General features: G+C 45.2%; 1 protein-coding gene across 2 annotated transcripts in view; it reads left to right on the top strand.

Moving 5' to 3' along the window:
• Poldip3 (DNA polymerase delta interacting protein 3) overlaps positions 1-10848 on the top strand; it is a 31505-nt gene that overhangs the window by 1005 nt on the left and 19652 nt on the right. The window lies entirely within an intron of this gene.

Consider the following 10848-nt stretch of genomic DNA (forward strand, 5'->3'; position numbering starts at 1 on the left):
CCCCGCGCCGCGCCCCTCCTCGGCAAGGGGCCCTGCCCTGCGGGATCCCGGCGCTGTCTCCACCCGCTGTCTCCACCCCCCTCGAGTCAGGACAGACGAAGTTTAGCGGGGAAGTGACTCGGAATACGGAGCTGGGGCTCCAGCCCGGAGGTCCGAGTCCCCTCCCAGCCGCCTGTTAGCAGCCGCCCCCTTGCACAGCATTTTAGGTTTCCTAAGCGCTTCCACAGCTTAGGAAGCGCCTGCTCCCTGACTACCCTTTTCGTTTTCTTTTGAGACGGGCGTCTCGCTGTGTCGCCCAGGCTGGCCTTAAAACTCCTGGGCTCAGACGGTGCTCCGAGTGGTGGGGGTTCAGGGGCGCGCCTGCACCCCTGGTTGCTAACTGTTAATGGCATCCCCATTTTACCGACGGGCAACTCGAGGCGGGGAGTGGTGGGGTGACTGGCCCGAGGCTACGGAGCCTCTGTGAGCGTTGTCACCTGTCACCGCTGCCCAGTTGGCCTCAGGCAAGGGCAGAAAACAGGTGGGACGGGCTTCGGGATGTCCTGGAGCTGCTGGGGGAGGAGTCCTGGAAATGAATTGCAAGATTGTGCACCGCACTTTTCTCTAGGGCTCTTAAATTTTATGGCATTTCCAGCTTGCGTGAGCTAAGGTTGCCTGTATGAAGAAATGGGACTTTGGCCAGTAGTTTTCCAGTACACACTAAATAAGTTTAAACGTCTCTGTAAAATAGTCAGGCTGAGAAACATCACTGTTTTCTCAAACATACATTCCCTGGGCAGATGTTTATTATTAACGAATCCTTGTGTCTTTGGCCAGAATTTCATTCTCTCTCTTTTTATTTGTTCTTTTTAGATATACATGATAGTGGAATGTATTTTGACATATTATACATTCATGGAGTATAACTTCTCTAATTAGGATCCCATTCTTGTGGTTGAACATGAGGTGGAGTTACACTGGTCGTGTATTCATATATGAACATAGGAAAGTTATGCCCGATTCATTCTAAATTCATTCTCAGAATTCATCTTAAATTCCTTCTTGCCTGAAATGTACACCCTCCACAAGCATATCCACTACAACTGCTGCTGCCACCACCCTGTGATTCACCAGCTAGCACTTTCACTTGGATTCTGGTTCTTAACACCAAAGTAGAATGTTTTGTCAACGAGGTCTTCCTCTCACATAACTGATGTGGAGTTGGTGCTGGATCCTCTGGTGCTTCTGAATCTAGAAGTTCCCTCAGTAATTCCTGAGTGAGCCCCTTCCCAGGGGAGTCCTGAACTCTCTGAAGTTGCTCCTCTCAATTCTGTAGTATCTATTCAGTCTGTACTTTTCTTTCTTTCTTTCTTTCCTTCCTTCCTTCTTTCCTTCTATCTTTCCTTCGTTCTTTCCTTCTTTCTTTCTTCTTGTTTTGGTGGTGCTGGGTGTTGAACCCAGGGCCTTGTGCATCCGAGGCAAGCACTGACTATACCAACTGAGCTATATCCCCAGCCCTGCCAGTCTGTACTTTTCTGACCTTGATGTGTGCAGTCTTGTGTTGAGGTGGGTAGGGCTGCAGGAAGGGGAGATGTGTGGATCCTCAGAAAGAGCAGGGCTGTGCAGCCAGCCACCCAGCAGGCTCCACTGTTGTTAGGTTCTGTGCGCCTAGCCAGGTGACTTCTGAGCTGGTCAGTGTCCTAGATCATATTATAATAGTGTTCCTGGTGATAGAATTAAATACAAAAGTTAATGTTTTAAGCCCGTACCTTGTAGTAAGTTTTAGCAAATGATGGCAGTTGTCATGGACATCTCCTTAAAGGAATAGAAACATGTGACCCCTGGGGGGTCTAGAGTAAGATTGCCAAAGTTCAGTTCCCTCCTCCTCCTCCCTTCCATATGGTCTTATGCAAATTGCTTAACTGTTCCTTGTCTCTCTTTCCTTGTGTATAGAAGTGGGTAATACCTACTTCATCAGGACTGAGTAAATCAATATACCTAAAGTGCTCCAAAAAGAGCCTGGCAGTACTAAGAGCTCAGTAGGTGTTATTTTGTCATTGTCATTGTTGAAGGCTTTTTCAGTGAAGAAATAACATGATCCAATTTTCAGTGCAAGAGTACTGCTGTTAGGTGAAGAATGTTAGGGCAGGTGTGCAGGGCGGAAGACTAGGGTAAAAGAAACTGGAGAACATGTTGTGTTTGGATTAAATCTCTTCTGGAAACTTGTACAACCTACAAAGAGAAAAACTTTATCCAGGGCTCTCTATCAGAGACACATGAGGTAGCTGAGCATGGTGGGCCATGGGTGTAATCCCAGCTACTGGGGAGGCCAAGTCCAGTACCAGCCTCAGCAACTTAATGAGATCCTACCTTAAAATAAAAAGGGCTAGAAATGTAACTCTGTAGGAAAGTGCCCTTGCATTTGACCCCCAATACTGGGGGGGGGGGAAGATATGAGGTGTCTGAACAAATTTCAGTGAACCAATGTCATTTCCTGTAGTTAATATATTCTATTTTATGTATTTCTTAGAAGAAATCACCATTCTGGGAACTTTGGTCTTAAAGTTGTATGGAAATCTCAGGAAAAAAAATTGCTCAGTAATTTTAGGTAGGACCTGTGACTATTTTAGCATTTTTCCTTTTAGTGGAAATAAACAAAAGATGGATTCTGTGAAAGTGTAAATAGCCTATTTCCCTATCTGTCTAGCCACTTGTTTCCTGTGACCCTGAAGATAGCATTTATGGAATGTGTTTATTCTCTTGCTGCTGTGTTCCTCAAGACTTGTAAGTCAAGAAAAGAGTCATTATTGTTACCTGGTCCTCCAATTAATCATCTTAAGATTTCTTGCTTAATGGGAAATTCTAGAACTGGAGGGGGTGCTTTGAGTGACACTTCACCCAAACCGTAGGACTCCATCTTTTCCCGCCATCCAACTCTAGTGATTTCAAGCATGAGGAATGGATAGATGAGTCTCTCCGGGACAATACTGGACACCACCTACATTGTAGACCTGAGTGGTGTGTTGACTTCTGCCTTCAGATGTGATAGTGTCACTGAGTTAGTTGAAGCAGTTCTTCTTTGGATTGTTTAGTCTAGCTTTCTGAGGATAGCTGTGCTGCCTCCAACTAGTTCAAGCAGCCTTGAAAGTATTGGAGTTGAGCAGCTCAATAGGTGCCCCATTTTGGGAGTCCTTGGAGCTGTGGGGGTTGGGGGCAAGTGAACTTTCCTGTTCAGGCCAAGGCCCTAGACTTGTACTCATTGCCTGTTTCCTTGTTGAGATAAGATAAGGGAAATATAGACCTAAACACAAGTGAGTTGTTACATAATTTGGAGGGGAAGGATTAGATTTTAAAATGAAACATCTGTTTAGGACTCTTGGGTAAAGGGATAGTGTCTTAGTGTCTTGTTTTTTTGTGTGTGTCTCTCTAAAAAACCTAATTCAGAGTTGAGCCTTAGTAATAATTTGAATTAAACTCTTTTTCTTATAAAAATGACCTCAAGGGGGCTGGGGTTGTGGCTCAGTGGTAGAGCACTCACCTAGCACATGTGAGGCACTGAGTTCAATTGTCAGCACCACATAAAAATAAAATAAAGGTATTGTGTCCACATACAACTAAAAAATATATACTTAAAAAAAAAAAAAAGACCTCAAAGCTGGTCATGGTGTCATATGCCTGCAAACCCAGTGACTCCGAGGTCAAGGTAGGAGGATTGCAAGTTGATACCTAGCCTCAACAATTCAGCGACTCTGTCTCAAAATTTTAAAAAGGACTGTGGATGTAATCCAGTGGTAAAGAGCCCCTGGGTTCAATCCCCAGTACTTTAAAAAAAAGAAAGAAAGAAAGAAATTCAACATATACCTACTATAATCCAGAAATCCCCATGGATTATAGTCCACTGTATATCATTCAGATCCCCCCCTTCATGGGCCTGAGTCTTTCGGATTAGACATCTGTCCAGAGCCTCCTGCAGCTCTGCCTTCCACAGAGCCAGGAGGGTGAGGCATTGCTAACCCCCACAGACCCTCCCTGATTCTCAGATGTGTGCCAGGTTCCAGTCTCAGGAATGGGGGCAGGGAGGGCTCAATGGGGCATTGCCCTCTCACTGTCCTGCAGTACTCTCCTCAGGACCCCATGGAGGACAGTTGCACTGTTGACATTGTTGGCTGAAGTAGAGCAATTGAAAGACTTGCTCAAAACCTCCCTCCCTCACCCTTCCTAAACATTTACTGAGAACAAAAGTGCAGAATGTGTTTTGGGAACACAAGTAGTCCCTACAGTAGGAGGTGAGGCTGCAGGCAGAAGCTGGGGTTAGATTGGAGGCTCCCCCCAGGGGTTGGGCTTTGTTGGGGAGCCCTCAGCAGTTCTTAGGCAGGAGGGTAACATAATTGACTCTATGTTTTAGAGACCTACCCCTAGCAGGGGTGTTTATTTGAAAAATTCCTGATGACTAATGCCTGCCTTAAAACCAGTACTGCTGCCTGCTGGGATGAATAGCTGTCTTTTCATGCAGGAAGAGGGAGCATGATTATAAAAAGCCTGAACACTGGAGCCCCCTAAAGCTATTTGTGAAAGGAGTTGAAAGGACTGGCATAACCAGGGAACTGAATGCATCAGATTGAGGAATTGCTTGCTCACTCCCACTGTGGGTAGCTACTACATCCCCTGCCCGCACCTCCCTCCTGCACATGCACCTTTTCTGCTGCTCAGACACAGTCGAGTGCTGTGTGCAGTGATGTCAGACTACATACATGGAGGGTGGTCCCCTAGGGTTATATCAACCTGGTGATGCCAGGCCATCTTAGTTTGTGTAAGTACATGGACTTCTCAGATTATGTCCCTGCCATTAAGTGAGGCATAACTGTGTATTAAAATATCAGCACACGCCAGACAATGTGGCCCATGTTTGTACTCCCTGTGACTTGGGAGACTGAGGCAGGAGGATCCACAAGTTTGAGATCGGCCTGGGCAACTTAGTGAGAGCCTTTCTCTTAATCAAAAAATTTAAAAGGGCTGGGGATCTAGCTCAGTGCTAGAGTACTCCTGGGTTCAATCCCCAGAACAATGCATAACACACACACAAAGGCCAAGACAAACCGTCTCAATGGTCTTTCCTGCCAAAAAAGCATGATGGTATGTGTGTCCCTGGGTGTGACTGGAGTTCCAAGGTTTTCCTCCATCTGGAAACAGTATTCACCCTTAACTTTTGTATTGTTTTATTTTAATTTTGAAGAGTTTCATAACAGAATGAAAAAATAGACATTAATAATACTGAAGATTATTTAGTTTTGATTCAAGATCTAGTCTTTTGACACATGCGTTATTGGTGTTTTAACTAGATATAATGAAGTTCAAATCTGTTCTTCAACATTAGTGCCTGTGATTTTGAGGTTGCCTCCTTATTTATAAAATGTGAATAGTTACCCTATTCACAGGGTTATTGTGAGCCTTAAAGGAGGTGTGTGTTAGAAATCTGTCAGCCTGTAGTAAATGCAGGGCCCCAGACATTCTTAGGCAAGTGCTGTATCACTGAGCTACACACCCAGCCCCTCAAATCTTTATCTTTCGTAACCCTATTAGTTGCCTCTTCTGTGGCCATAGCAGGCATTGCTTATCTACCCTATGCTCCTGTGGAGTCTGGAAATTCCCTTGGGATTCTCAATATAGCACTTCAGACAGTCGTTGCTGATTATAAGAGAATGGAAACTATTGAGGAATATGAATAAGTTAAGATAGGAGAAACCTAACCTCCCTCCCCTACCCCTCCTCATGTGAAGGTTAAATGCAGTATTAGAGTGAGCCAGAAAATGTGAATCTGCCCTTTTATCCATTCTCCACTCAGGGATATGAAATTTGTTTTTAAGAATCTCATAGTTGCTGGGTGTGGTGGCACATGCCTGTAATCCCAGCAACTCAGGAAGCTGAGGCAGGAAGATTGCAACTTTAAAGCCAACCTCACCAACTTTGTGAAACCCTATCTCAAAATAAAAAATAAAAAGGGCTGGGATGTGGCTCAGTGGTTAAGTGCCCCTGGTTTTAATCCTGGGTACCAAAAAAGAATCTCGTTGTTAACCTTAATTTAAAATGAGGCATTCAGTTATTCATCCCCCCCACACACTCTTCCTGGTCTTGGTAGTGGTGTTCTATTGCTTTTGTGATTGGTCATACTGGGTAAGTTAACTTTTGAAAGCAAAATTGATGTGCTGGAGCTCTAGATTTACCCAGTTTTACGGTATCGGAACATGAAATTTTACAAGATAAGACGTCTCGTCTCCTTTAGTTATAAATATCAGGAGCCGGGCTGGGGATGTGGCTCAAGCGGTAGCGCGCTCGCCTGGTATGCGTGCGGCCCGGGTTCGATCCTCAGCACCACATACACACAAAGATGTTGCGTCTGCCGAAAATTAAACAATAAAAATAAATAAAAATTATTAAAAAATAAAAAAAAAAATATATCAGGAGCCCTTTGTGAGAGGTGCCCTGGTGATGGGAGGAGGTAGATTTTGGAGAAGATGGAAGTTGGGAAGTCTTTGGGAAGGGTCAAGTTTGGTTGGAATGTGTTTGACTCCACTGTAGGGCAGACACCATTACTGACGAAGTCCTCCACTTTTGTTTATCCATTTATGATGTTCTGTCACAGTGTGACACCATCATCTTTCTTTTCCAGGGGACCTTTTCTGAAGCTCCTGTGCCCTGGCTACATGGGTGCCTCCCTTTCTGCTGGCAGGGCTGATTGGAGGTCAGGATCCCAGGGAGTAGTGGGTAGTCAGTAAGGGCTGGCTCCTATAGGAGAAGCCTTCAGGGCAACCATATTTCTCCATCTTCCTTCCCTGGAGCTTGGAGTAGGAAGGAGGGAAACTTGGAGCCTGTTACAATGAGGGTAGCCTGTGGCGTCAGGTGGCCCTGGAGTTCTGTTCTGTTTATGACCACTAGCTCTGTGATTCAGTTTTTCTAGTAATCAGGTGGAGATGATGGCAGCTAGCCTCAGAGATTTTGGGCCCAGAAGGAGGATGAATGTATACTAGGAGCTTCATAGCCTCCTTGACATAAGAAAGCCCTTGGAGCCCTACCATTTCCCTGATGCAGGTTTGACAAAGTTAAGTAGGTACAGGGTGTGCCCCCTGAGAAGCTAGCAGTTCCGTGGGAGATGCAGGCTTGTAAACAGATCATTGTGTGATACAGCATGGTAAATGCCTTACTGAAAACTTTGTTGAATGAATTCTCCAAGGAGGAGGCCTTCATCTAGAGACCGGGATAGCAGAGGCTTTGTGATATGGGAAAAGTAAAGGAATGCACATACCTGCTTGAGCCATAAGAGCAAAGAAGCTGCAGGCCATGGGCTGGAATAGGCTTTTCTGCATCTGGCCCATGTAGAATGCCCTTTGACAAGCTGCTCTTCTCAGACACCCTAGGCCAGTATCTTAGCCTTCCCACGGCCCTCTGGGTGTTCTGTTGCTTATGGTATCCTCTCACACTTTGTATCTCCTTCTCTTGGAGTAGAAGTGTGGTGATTATTTGGGGATCTGTATGCCTCACTTCAGTTTGGAGGACCTGGAGACCTGTACTTTACCATGTTACTTTTGGTAATTTGATTGCCTGATCCAAGACTTGTGGCCTCGATGGGTATTCAGTAAGTGAACATTCTCATTTGGGATGCTTTCTACTGGCCCTGATTTTATATGGATCTCAATGGCAATTGTTGACCAAAACCTTTTTTCCCATTTTATGAGTAGATTTCAGTAGCAGCTCCTGGTCTGAAACCATATCCTGTATTTTTTTTTCAAAGGGCATTGCTAAAAGATGTGAGAGAACTTAAAACTTTTTTTTTTTTTTTTTTTAAAGCCAGCGGTGGTGGGGCTGGGCGTAGTGGCACATGGCTGTAATCCCAAAGGCTGGGGAGGCTGAGGCAGGAGGATGGCAAGTTCAAAGCCACCCTCAGCAACTTTGTGAGATCCTAAGCAACCTATGAGACCCTGTCTCAAAATAAAAAATATAAAGGGCTAGGGATGTAACTCAGTGGTTAAGCAACCTTGGGTTCAATCCCTGTTAATAAAAAAAAAGGTCAGTGGGGGGCACCCTGCAAGAAGGTAGGATCTTTATTCTCACCAAGAGCCCTTCAGAGTAGCTACAGGTTTCTGGATATAACCCCACTGTTGTCCATGGCTTTACAGTCCATGGACCATGAAGCCTAGGGTAGCCTAGGCCAGGGGAAGTGGATGCTGTCCACCACATAGCTGTTTCCTTCTCCCTAATTGTGTATGCGGCCTCCCTCCACACCCCATTCCTTGAGGCTCTGCTTTCTCTAATGCCTTCATCTTCCAGGGTCCTTTTTGTGTGTGTGCACGCGCATGTGCACGCGCCAGAGAGTGAACCCAGGAATGCTTACTACTGAGCCACACCCTGGCCCCTTTTTATTTTTGAGACAGGGTCTTACTGAGTTTCTTAGGGTGCTGAGTTGCTCAGGCTAGCTGTGAACTTGCAATCCTTCTGCCTCAGCCTCCTGAGCTGCTGGGAACAGGTATGCACCACCACACCCAGCCTTTCTAGAGTCTTTACATGAGGAAATAGAGTAGGCTGAACATGCAGCCGTCACCACGTTTTTTTGTTGTTGTTTTTTAACTGGAGGTATTGAATCTAGGGATACTCTACCACCACTGAATTACAACTTATGGTCTAGCTAAGTTTCTGGTACTGGCCTCAAATTTAGAATCTTTGGCCTCCCAAATTTTACTGCAATTACAGGCACGCACTACCAGGCATAGCAGCCCCCTCAACCTTAAACTTAGTCAAGTGATTCTGTTAATGACCCCTCCATCCTCTTCCCTACCCAGTCAAACTCACTGGAAAACAAATCCTAAAGTAAGTTGCCATTTCCCAAAGAGAAAAATGGTACTGTGCGTCACTGTAGTAATCTACTTGGGCTGCTATATAACAAGATAACATAAACTGGGTGGTCTATAAACAAGAGAAGTTTATTTCTCCTAGTGCTAAAGGCTGGGAAATCCCAAGATCAAGGCAATGGCAGGTTCCATGTCTGGTGAGGGTCTGCTTCCTTGTTCTAGACCATCTTTTCACTGTGACTTCACAGGAAGGGGGCCAGGGAACTTTCTGAAGACCTCTTTTATATGAATACTGATCCCATTGCGAAGACTCTACCCTCATAACCTACGAACTCTGCCTCTAATGCTATCACCTTGAGAGTTAGGTTTCATCAAAGGAATTTGGGGGACATAAACACTCAGTATGTTACTGCTTTAAGTCTCTGGCATATTGGAGACAGCAGGTGTGTTTGCATTATTCAGAGGATAAAGGTCTAGATTTTCTGTGGGGTGGGGCTGGGTATTGGGTATTGAATTCTACCACAGAGCTACATCCCCAGCCCTTTTTATTTTGGGACAGGATCTTGCTAAGTTGACTAGACTGGGGGCTGGGGATGTGGCTCAAGTGGTAGTGTGCTTGCCTGTCATGCGTGCGGCCCGGGTTCGATCCTCAGCACCACATACAAAACAAAGATGTGTGTCCGCCGAAAACTAAAAAATAAATATTAAAAAATTTTAAACTAAGTTGACTAGACTGGTCTTGAACTTGGAATCCTCCTCTCTCAGCCTCCTGAGTAGCTGGGATTACAAACAATGTACCACTATGCCTGGCCAGATTTGCTTTTATTGGTACCAAGTAGATTCACCTGTGGGTTCACTTTTGTTTATTCGCAGAGCCAGGTGGACAGGTGAGTAAGCAGTGACTTGGGCAGTATGAGGAAGCCTCCTGGGAGGCCCAGGCAGTGAAGTGGGAAACAGTAGATAAACTTGTTATTCAGCACAGTTTGACCTCCTAGCACCAGATTAGGGATTCTCAATATAGCTCTTCAGTCTCCTGTGGAGTTCAAAATGTTGTCACCCAGGTTTCCCCCAGTTTGAGGCTTTAGTAGCTCTGGGGTAGGGTCTAGAAGCTCCATAGGAATTTCAAGGCTCAGCCAGAGCTCAGCACCACTCATAAAGTACTGGGTCCTGTAAAAGGAGTGAGTCCCCTTTTTCCTTCCCTCTATGTGGACACAGTGAAAAGATGCTCTAGAACCAGAAAGCAGGCCCTCACCAGACATGGAACCTGCCAGTACCTTGATCTTGGGCTTCCCAGCTTCTAGCACCAGGAGAAATAAATTTCCTTTGTTTATAGGCCACCCAGTTTATGCTATTTTGTTATAGCAGCCTAAATAGACTAAGACAGGCAGAAAACTTAGCAGGTATATTAATAAACACAAAGGAGGATGAATCAGGAAGGATTTCCCGAAAAGGAGACATTGACCTTGGAGTCTCCAGGTGGGACATCGGGCACAGGGGTGGAATAAAGAAGTCTTGGGGGTGGGTCATGGATGAGTGAGTCAGGAAAAACCCATAGATTCCAGGAAGGACCTTTAGTGTTATGCTCAGGGGGCATTTTTTTTTTTTTCTTAAGCCGCAGAAAGAGAAAGAATAGAACTTGTTTAATGAAGTTTAATCAATTTTTGTCTTTAACAGTTTCTGAATATTTGTTATTGCAGAAAGAATTTATTTTTCTTTTCTAAGTCTCTATATCTTTATTATTTGAGTTGTCTAGCTCTGAGACCCACATATTGACTTCCTTAGGTCCAGCCCAAAAGAGGCATTAGAGGCACCTGCATTAGAGGCATCCTTTGTTAATCATACAGCTTCGCCAGGTCTGCTTCTCCCACTATAAAGCAGGCGTAATAGGTGCCGCTCTAGGTGCTGAGAGGGTTGATAAAGAGTGGGGATGTGGGGCTGGGGATGTGGCTCAAGAGGTAGCGCACTCGCCTGGCATGCGTGCGACCCGGGTTCGATCCTCAGCACCACATACAAACAAAGATGTTGTGTC

The sequence above is a fragment of the Marmota marmota genome, unplaced genomic scaffold (assembly GCF_001458135.2).
Source record: "Marmota marmota marmota unplaced genomic scaffold, marMar, whole genome shotgun sequence".
Taxonomy (NCBI): Eukaryota; Metazoa; Chordata; class Mammalia; order Rodentia; family Sciuridae; genus Marmota; species Marmota marmota.